At 39.9% G+C, this 8918-nt stretch overlaps 1 protein-coding gene across 1 annotated transcript in view; it reads right to left on the reverse strand.

Moving 5' to 3' along the window:
- Window positions 1-8195, reverse strand: part of LPIN1 (lipin 1) — a 57503-nt gene extending 49308 nt beyond the window's left edge. The window contains exon 1 of the mRNA XM_042032978.1: window positions 8176-8195. The gene's annotated coding sequence lies outside the window, so the exon portion shown is untranslated. The remainder of the gene's footprint in view (window positions 1-8175) is intronic.
- Between the last annotated feature and the right edge of the window lie 723 nt (window positions 8196-8918).

Raw genomic sequence — 8918 nt, forward strand, 5'->3', positions numbered from 1 at the left:
ACAGGGCGGGCCCGGCCAGCCCCGCCCGCCGCGCCGGGGCCGGAGCCGCCGCAGGCGCCGCGGGCCGGGGCGGGGCAGGGCAGTGGCGCGGTGGTGTGGGGTGATCCCGCGGCCGAGGGCGAGTCAGGTTCCTAGATGGGACAAACGGGGAGTGGAAAAGGGAATCGCTCAGCCTAGACTGACCTAGGGCAGGTCCGTGATAGGCGTCGCTTGGGCTGCCAGAGCCTAGCATTCATCGCCATCGGGAACACGTCTTTCAGTATCAGACGCTTTATGGCTTTAAATAAACGCGATCAAATAAAGCTTTTCCACCTGATAGTGGTTTCCTTGCATGTAAACCGCATTGTAACCTCGCTTTACACTGAGTGCCTTACACAGCTAAAAAGGGAAGGGGATGTCCATGTTAAAAATGAACTGATGAAAGAATCTTCGAGGCCTGTTTGAAGTCTTGTTTACAGAACTCAGGAGAGGGTGGTGCTATGTGCAGAACAAATGAACAGGAAACAGAGTAACACGGGGGGAAAAAGATGACAAAAAAAATACACCAAAAAAAAAAAAAGGTCATTATTGAAGTACTCTGCTAGTTTTACGCCTGAAAACAAGTTTTTGAAAGCTGGATTTCCTGCATCTGCGTGTTGTAGTCACCAAAATGTACATGCAGCTGAAGCCTGGGAAGAGTACCTTGTCGAGTAATTAGCACTTAAGCCTTCTACTTCTGTTAAATTTCTGGTTACATTGTCAAACAATCCCAGTGGAATCCTCTCCAGGTCATCACCCGGTTGTAATCCTTCAAATTATTTTTGTGAGACACATCTTCCTGCTATAGCTCTCTTAGTTCTCTCTCCGTGGTGGCCAGTCTTTGTATACAGCTCACAGCTGTGACAGAGCCACTGGGTGATAGGACCCTGTGCAAACTCACAGACTCCAATCCCTGCCTCTTGTTCTCTCCTCCATTCCCAGTTACACGGCTACACTAATGAGTACACTTCAGTTTTAGAGCAGAAAAGTCAGTGAAGAGAGTTTCTGCCCGGGCATGACAAACAAGGGTGTATACTTAGTCCCAAAGAGAAAATAATACACAACTGCAGTGAGGAATACCTGCAGTTTCATTTCCCAGGCATTTCATATCTAATCCCTTGCCAGTGGGCAGTCAGTTGGCAATGAGAAATGCTGGTAAATAGTCCCATGCCTGTAAATACAAGAAGCTTTATCTGTGTTGACTGTGGATCCTACCAGTGCTCTGCCCACCACATTTGTGTAGAATACAATCCCATATTGTGTTCCCTCTGAGAGAGTGGTAACCTCCAGCCATCACCGTCCATGTTAGGTGGGAGGACTCTTCTAACATACTGGTCCACTATGGTCTTCTACTACTATGCCGAAGCCAAAACATGATCATGACATACTGAATAAAAAACACTGTCTTTCCACAGTGTCAACAACACCCACCCTTTCATGCTTCTTTCAGAAATCCAGAAGCTAGATTCTCATTTCTGGAAGTACTATATTGTGTTTAGCTACTTATCATGTCCAACCATCTGCTGCTTGATGTAAAATAGCCCACAGAATAATACTCTACACTTTAAATGGTTCCATGTGCAAGGGCATGTTTTCTCTTCGTACAGAGCAGAGTAAATACACCCATGATACACACAGGACGCTGTGGAAAGTGCCAAATGCTTGCACAGCAACAGTGAGCGTCAGTTAACAACAGGGCACCATCCTTCTGTGCTTTTTCACTGTGTTCTTATTCATGGTGTGACCAGTGTGCACAGTGGTGTTCCTCATATTACTTCAGTGGAGCAACGTCTGCCAACTCATTCTGAAATCCTTACTTGTGCTGCCCTTCAGCTCATAACTGTTCTCCTCAATTAGTTCTATCTAGAGGACGAAACACTAGTGCATAACCAGTACTTTGATATTGTCCAAGCCTTAGCATGTTTATGGCTGTGGATTTGACTCAGCCCAATGCAGAGCTTGGAGAATAGTATGGTCAGGGATGGTTCCTAAAAAATAATCTGGGGTTACCTACAGACTAGCTGGCAGAGGGAGTATGGCCCTAGCAAGAGGAAAGTCCCTGACAGTGTCATTTCCAAAACACACTCAGGAATGACAAAGTTCTGAAGTATTACTGTTTTCTTCCTGAAAGGTTTACCCCTTGACAGGTTTCTTTCTGGAGGCATTGTATTAGTCAGATGTTTGTTTACCAAGGTTTGATCTAAAACTGTCCACAAAATTTTGAAGGACCTGCTCATGGAAGTTTTTCTTTGATGGTCAATTTACATTAAGTCATTATTACCTAACTCTTGATTCTTGTTTCAAAGACCTTATAGGTTACGTATTCACTCTGTGTTTGTACAGTTCTGGCACAGTGGAGTTCTAGCCTCTGATCTGGGCTCATAGCTACTATGAAAATACACTTATGAAGAAAGTTGAGCTGTGTAGTTTTCTGTAAATTAGTAAAACTGGGTTTTAAAAAAGAGTTGACAAGCACAGAAGAGTTTAATAAAATCCAAGAACAGATTCATAGAAAAATTACATAAGTCCATGGAAGGAGGGGAAAAAGCCTTCAATTCTTTCTTAGGACACTATTTTTCCTAGCAGATATGTTGCCAGTGAGCAAAATAACCATTCAATCCATTGTGCATTAGCAGTAATGTCTGGCTTTTCCCCCACTAAAACTAGGGTTGATGTTCAGGCACACAGGACCTGGGTTATGAATGACTGCAATTGTTAATGGATGCCCAATGTGCAGGTAAAAATTATTCAGTAAATAGAAAAGGTGAGCTTTTAGCTTTTAATTTATAATTAACTCATAAGCAAAGATGGCTCTGGAGTCGTGCTGACATCCTTTATATAAGTAACAAACTCAGAGTAGCTCAGGCAATGTAAATTAAGAGTTGGTTTAGTTTTATTCCAGTGTAAACATCAAAAAGCAGTTTGACTGACTCTGTAATTACCTGATTAAATATCCCACCATCATAACAAAGGAATTTTTCTCCTAACATAAGTAGATATTTTTATACAGTACCTACACCTGCCTCTGATAATCTACTGAATTCTCTGTCTGGTTTACTTTTTTTCCTCTTTTCTTTTTCTCTTCCTTTTTCCTTCAAGCCCAATTATCTAGTACTTCATTTTGTTCTTCATTTGAGGGCACAGTAGTGCAGGGTGTTGTGGCATGTAAATACTGGCATTTAATCTGCCTCCAAGTGCTTGATTGATTTGAGAACATTTTTTAAAAGTATGCGTAGATGTTATTTAGTAGCAGAGATGTCTAAAACATTCCTTTCCCCCCGTCCCCCTTGACTTTAACCTGTTGCCAATTTTGACTGTGCTGCTGCTTTTGCTTTGTATCTGTCCCCCTGAGCTCCTTGCAGTTTGACAGCTTTAGCTTTAGGATTTTGCTTTCTGTATCATCACAGTTCCTGAGTATTGTAATCATTTGCTGACAGTTGCACATGCCAGCCAATACACTTCTGACAGCATTTCTTATCTTTTTCTTTGACCTCTGTGTTAAGAAGTGAGATCATGACATCATCCTCAGCAGGACTGTGATGTCATCAGAAGTAGTTTAAAGTTTCAGTCAACAATGAGGCAGGGCAATGACCAGTGAAAAGCAAAACTGAGAGGATTATTTTGTCAAACGATCAAATATGGGATTGCAATTTTCCAGGAACTGTTGCAGCTGGAATTAGAGGCAGGGCAGGAAGCACTGATCATGTACCAAAATGCTCATCTGTAATGATAACATCTCACGTGCCATCAGTGCTCACATTGCATAACAAAACTTGATTTTGAACCAAATACTTTTGGACTTGGTTTTGTGACGGATACACCCTTTCCTCCCCCTCACTGAAAAAAAGGGGATCTGTAGCAAATGAACCACTAGACAAGTCTTTTTTTCCTTCTCAGATTATAACAAGTCTTGACGTGAAGGTTCTCAAAAGAGCCTTTCTTTTTCCTCTAGATCCACATCCAACCATGAAAACCCATGAAAACCTCAACGCTTCCTTTATATCCTAGAAGCTCTTTCCCCAGTCAAAACTCATTTCTCTGCTACAAAATACTTGGCTACTGAGAAACAGAGGCTTCTATTGACTCCTATGATCCAAACATTGTCAAAGCAGAAGAATATAGGAGTACTTAAATTAGGAACAAGAGAGGCTAAATATACCAACCCTTCTGGAGGTACACTTGTACCAGTCCAATCTCATCAGAAAGCAATTTAGCTCCAAATCTGTAAATAGCCACGGCTGAGCTCTCTAAATATAATCTTAAAAAGCTTAGAAAAGCTTGAGCTCTCATAAAGCAAAGCAATCGCGGTGTATGAGATTACGGATGTAACAGTGAAATCAACATGTTCTTTATTCAGCCAAGACCACAATTCCTGCATATGCTTGTTCAAACACAAACGTGTATTCTGCTCAGGCAAAATACATACTGGTCTCTAAGTGCACACACATACGAGAAATGAGAGATCGTACACAACTCCATGGAAAACCCTTCCATCCTGTTGTGGACAGAAATGCTTTCCAGCCCAAAATCTAGCTTTTCATCAGTCCAGTACATCTACGCATGACCAGCAAAGCTTCTGCCCAGAACACTGTTTTCAAAGTACAGCAAACCAAAATCATCAGTATTATTTGTTCAGAACAAAATAGTACAAAACATGCTTTGAGAACTTCAAACAAAGCTGGTCTGTTTCCCAGGGTATAATCTTTTCTTCATGGTACCTGCAGTACTTAGAAACTAAAATGGCAATCTTAATCCCAAAGTGGACAAAGGTATTTGGAAATCAATTCCTTCTGTTGAGAAGTTTGTTGCTTTTCTCTCAGCCTCAATGTCTGTAATTTCTAAATCAGACTGCCTACCAATATCAAATTATCCTTGCAAACAGGTTCTGAAAGTTATTGCTTGGGGGTTGTAAAACTGAACACTTTGATTAGTTCACTGTGTTGTTTCCACCTTACCAGGCAAACTGTAGGTAGCAAAGATGTAACATCTGCACACATGATAATAAGACAATTAATAGATATTTTGTGTAAAGCTTTTTCTTCCGGTGGGCTAAGAATTCAGTGCTAATATAGCTCCTCTTGAAGTTCATTCTATAACTCCACAGAGAGAGTGACGTATCGAAAATGTGTTTTATAATACAAGTAGCAATATTTGGTGGTTCTCTCTGTGACAGAAAAATTCCTCACTTCTGTGCAGAACAGGGTAGAGGGGGGCTGTGCTCTGTGTGGCTCCTGGTGAATGCAGGGGCACTCTGTCCCTGGCTTGGCATTACAAGAAGCCAATGCTTGGGTTTGAAGTGAGATAATTCTGTACCCTCCCAGGTACTGTAATTAGTTCTGGCTGTCATATAAACTGCATGAAAAAGGTTTTAATCTCTCCTCAAGAAAGAGGCAGATGGAGGGTTGTGCGCAGCCTGTCAGGAGGAGAGGCAGACTCTGGCTGTTGTCTCCCTCACCGCTGAACTGATGATGGAGGCTTCTGCAGGTACTGCCCAAGAGTTCACATCTTGATCCCTTCATCCAAAGTAAAAAAGATTTACTACTTTTGCTGTAAAAAAATCCAGTGAAATAATGCAATTCCTTGCTACTTTGTGTTTTCCTCTCTCACTAATACTCAATTTTCTTGAATATTTGAAGTGCTAGAATATAACCAGGTTAGAGCAAATTTTTTTAACATCTGTGTGTAACATGTAGAAGGGTACTTTTCCCAATTCAGGCTCTGAAGCAGTTATGGGTCCTGTGCCTCCACCTGAAGGACTCCCGCTTTCCCTTCTCAGGGCTTTCTGTAACAGCGAGGCACAAGGGAGCTCTGGCCCTAAGATCTTTCCACACTGTCCTCTCATTCCTTCTTCTGTGCCTGACTTGAAGACACCTTAATCTGGCAGCACGGATTTCAGATCTCTCTGATCTTTAACCTCAAGGCTCTGTATTGGGTGATTTGGGGAGAGGTGAGATACTGGTTTGAGATAATCTGTTTTAGAAGCATTTTCCTTTTAATTCCATTACTGGGGATTTTAGTAATTACAGTTTGAGCCAAGGACTGTGCTTGTTTTGAATTCAAAGTACAACCGTCCATTGAATTCTTGTGATAAATTTTTATCAGGCAGAATTTGATCTATATGGAACAATGACAATGTTTAAAAGCATATTTTGCTTAAGCAAATTATCTTTTCAGTCTTGCTTGCTGTAAAAGCTGACAATCTAATTGCTGTCAGCTGTTTTGTACTTGAAAATATATTGTTATTGATAAAGTTAATAATCAAAATTGTGTGAAAATCCTAGGAACAAGCCGAGGCACAGAATTAAATCCTGAACATGCAGTCACAAGACAATAAATTCTCTTTAATTATTTGCATCAAGCAGTTAATCAGTAAATAAGTTTGTTTACTGCATTCTTTCTCTTATCTAAGCAGTTCATTCTCCTGGTTTAGGCTGAGAACTTGTATAAAACTAACTGGAACCTCTAAGTCAGTTGTGTTAAAGCAGGGACATTGTCATTTGTTTCTGTTTTTTAGCTGCTGTCATTCTTTACATCTTTTGTAAGGACATGCATATCTATGTGATAATATCTGAGAAATTAGCTTTATTTTTATGATTTATTAGACTCATTTTTATAAATCTGTAGTGCTAATACGGTTAATAGATGTGATTGAGTTTGCAAAATCATGAAAAGGGTACTTTATGTCAGTTTCATGTTTAAATTTCTATGAGTGGCAGAAGTGTCCCAGGTAATTCAGTAAATCCTTCCCTCGAAATACTCTCAGGGTCAAAATGAGTGTAGTCTCTCCAGAAGTGTTATAGTACTAAAATCCCTGAACATAGTAATGAATGTTATTTTAGAACTAAAATTAAATAGTGTTTCATCTCCATCAGTCTAAAAATAATTATTTGGAAAACTAAATTTAGATTTGCTGTGACAAAGGGTATATTAACCAGTGGAGGAACTATAGTCTATGGTTTAAAAGAAAACATTTTTTTTCTCTGATTTCTGCCATTGTGTTGAAAGCTGAGCAAAAATTAAAATTCTACTCTAATGAAAATTTCAGTATAAAAGAGTCTTGAAGTCAAAATGCACAACAGTTTTTGCAAGCAAAACACACCTGTCTTAAAGGGGGGTTTATGATGTCTGTGTAAACTCGTCACAAAGTATGATGTATTTGAATGGCTCTCAGGAGGCAACAATCCATTAGAAGGAAATGTAATTCAATGTTGAACTGAGAAAGCTGAACAATTTTAGTTAGTCCAGTATTAAGACACTATAAATGAGTGTATTACCAACCTGCCTGCTCTACATTTAATTCTTTAGATCCTGCCCTTACATAAATGGGTCAATTCTGTCTCCATGTATTCCTGTTCACTGTTTGAAAAAAACAGTGAAAAAAGCTTTGAAAAAAGCTTACCAGCACTTGCACATACATGCAAGAATTGTTTTAAAACATTATGTTCGAGTTATTTTGAGAAAATAGGTGCCTTCAAGAATTAACACACTGGGAAAATAATTTATCCTTGTTACATAACTATGGCAGAGGTGTGTGTTAAAACAAGCACTTTGTGTAAATCTATTTAAGTCATTTACTTCGGTGAAATTAGTGGAATCCTTTTTATGAGGTCCAACATGCCCTGGGACAGAAAGCCTTTGTCCGGGTGGCCTGTATGATTTCCATATTCCATTATGCAAATATGAGAATTCATCAGGTACTTTGCCTCATTCCTGCTACCCTCATTCCAGTTTACTGTACAGTTTATCTACTTCAGACAAATCTACATACCATGCACAGTCTCTCAAAACCAGCAGCTTCTGCCCACAAAAACATCAGCTTGTTTTACTATGACTCGCATGTCAGCAGCATTGCTTTGGTCGTATCATGCGCAAAGAGAATTCCCATCCCAGTGAGTTAAGAGTATGAAAGTATCAGGCCTGCTGCTCAGTTCACACAAAACAATATAATCCCTTTCAAGCCAGTGAACTCTGCATTACACAAGCAAAGGGTTTGCTCATTGTTTTGAACAGGTGAAGATTTTTTTTTTTAAAAGCAAGACTAGGAACAGGCAAGCAGTGTTTTGTATCAAGCTCTGCCATAGTACAAGAAGAGACAAAGGACTGGTCAGAAAACAAAGAAAATAATCCTATTTAATAGAACAAAAAACAAAGTCATACCCACAGGTAGTTCAGAGTCATGTCAAGGTACATGTCTGCTTCTGATGTGAACTCTTCAGACACCGTTTTCCCCATTCCCACCCCCACACTGCAATTTGGGCACAAACAAAAAAGCCTCCCTGTGCAGTCATCCCTGTGATATCAGATGTCCCTCCCCTGCAGCCCTAGATGACAGCCCAGTTCATTCACCCTGCATGTTTTTCATGTTGCTCGCATGGGGTTGGGATCATGCTTATTGCTTATCTACCTTGTCCAGGTCAGATGTTATTTGTTCTGTGTTATTCTGCTTCCTGTGGCAGATTCAGCCTCATTTGTTTTTCTCACTTTCTGTTTCATACTGCTGACTTCTCTCTGCAGACATTGGCACAGCTTAGTGCAAACACATCTTTTATCTGCATGATCTCTGAGAGTTTTTTATCTTTAGTGGTTAGCTAACTTCCCACAATCTTCTTTCTGTAGAGTAGATTTTAAATGTAGCACATCCACAGTTAAAAATTCTTCCTCCTTCTCCTCTTCTTCATGTCTTTCTTCTTCATGTCTTTCTGTACTAGCTTATGAGAAATTTAGGACAAAAACCATAGTACTGATACATTTAAAAAATTCAAAATTTTGCCCAAGTGACACATAAGCTGATCCTTCTTAAAGTATAATCATACTGAGAGTATGTATTATTCCCCATTCTTTCAAAGTTACAGCACAAGTTCACATGGTATGTTTTGGTTACCCAGCAGATGTTCTTGTAA

The sequence above is a fragment of the Corvus kubaryi genome, unplaced genomic scaffold, assembly GCF_017639235.1.
Source record: "Corvus kubaryi isolate FWS band 111438036 unplaced genomic scaffold, C.kubaryi_AGA036_p1.0 37354, whole genome shotgun sequence".
Classification (NCBI taxonomy): Eukaryota; Metazoa; Chordata; class Aves; order Passeriformes; family Corvidae; genus Corvus; species Corvus kubaryi.